This window comes from Chiloscyllium plagiosum, chromosome 37, assembly GCF_004010195.1.
Source record: "Chiloscyllium plagiosum isolate BGI_BamShark_2017 chromosome 37, ASM401019v2, whole genome shotgun sequence".
Lineage (NCBI taxonomy): Eukaryota > Metazoa > Chordata > Chondrichthyes > Orectolobiformes > Hemiscylliidae > Chiloscyllium > Chiloscyllium plagiosum.
The window spans coordinates 13,211,200-13,212,676 of NC_057746.1; the positions used below are offsets into that span (position 1 = coordinate 13,211,200).

The 1,477-nt window shown below is 43.3% G+C and overlaps 1 non-coding gene across 1 annotated transcript; it reads left to right on the forward strand.

The window, feature by feature from the left end:
* Positions 1-974: 974 nt before the first annotated feature.
* trnae-cuc lies at positions 975-1,046 on the forward strand. The gene has a single exon. It is a non-coding gene; the product is annotated as a tRNA-Glu (tRNA).
* Positions 1,047-1,477: the final 431 nt, after the last annotated feature.

Here is a 1,477-nt window from a genome sequence, read left to right on the forward strand (position 1 = left end):
ACATTGGAATACCATCACTTGCAAATTCTCCTCCAAGTCTGTCAGCACCCTGACTTAAAAATGTATCACGGTTCCTTCAATATTGGTTGGTCAAAATCCTGGAATTTCTTCACTGATGGCAAAACATGTTCCTTCCAACACATGGATTGCAATAGTCTGTTTGTGTGGATTTTTCACATTCTCGCCATGTCTGCGTGGGTTTCCTCCGGGTGCTCTGGTTTCCTCCCACAGTCCAAAGATGTGCAGGTCAGGTGAATTGGCCATTCGAAATTGCCCGTAGTGTTAGGTGCATTCGTCAGACGGAAATGGGTCTTGGTGGCTAACTCTTCGGCGGGTCGATGTGGACTTATTGGGCCGAAGGGCCTATTTCCACACTGGAGCGAATCTAATGTAATTTCAGTCAGCTCACAATCGCCTTCTGAAGGGAAACTAAGAACAGGCAATTAATAGTGGCTTAGCCAGTGACACTCCCAGGTTCATCAATGAATTTTTTTTGTAAAAAGTGTCTGAAGTCAGAGTAGAGGACAAAGTCATTAAGTTTAAATTAGGATCATGAACTATATTTGGCTCAATACCGATGGTCCATCGTTTAATGGCCTTAGTTACAGTGGTTTGAAACACCCAGTAGCTTGACAGGCGATTTCAGAGGACATTTAAAAAATCCAGCAAAATGCTGTATGACTGATTTCACATGATTCACGTTAGATAATGACGGCAAATTTCCTGTCCCAAAGAAAATTAGTGAAATATCGTGATGACAATTATGTTTTCTTTTTCAAAAAAGCACTTCAAATGAAGCCAAATGCAGCTTTCAAACACAGACGGCCTGAAATAGATTTGTAGCAAGCAAAGGCATGAAAAAAATGTAATATCCAGCGCATGGAAATAAAACAATTAAAACATGACAAATTCGATGCGTTGCGATACATTGACCTCACTGTAAATGGCATTGAGACAACGCACACTTGCGTCACTCCCTGGTGGTCTAGTGGTTAGGATTCGGCACTCTCACTGCTGCGTCCCGGGTTCGATTCCCGGTCAGGGAACTAAGTTTTTGAAGAGGTATCGACAGTGCAAATGTGATTTCACATAACTATTCCAGCTTTTAAATATTACTGCCTATGAATCCAAATGTTTACCAAAGATCTGATTGGTGATCTCGTGCTACCTCAATTTTCATCACTTTCGTCTCCGGCGTCGGCTGTCAGCCAGGAGAAAAATTTGTAGACTGCGAAAATGTTGGATCAGTGGATGGAGATTTCAGGAGAGCTTGTGGCGAGATGGGTGGGAGACGGTGACAGTGCAAAGAACATTGAACATAAAACATAGAACAATACAGCACAGAATAGGCCCTTCGGCCCACGATGTCCTAGCTTAAGCACCTATCCATGTACCTATCCAATTGCCGCTTAAAGGTCACCAATGATTCTGACTCTGCCACTCCCACAGGCAGCGCATTCCATGCCCCCACCACTCT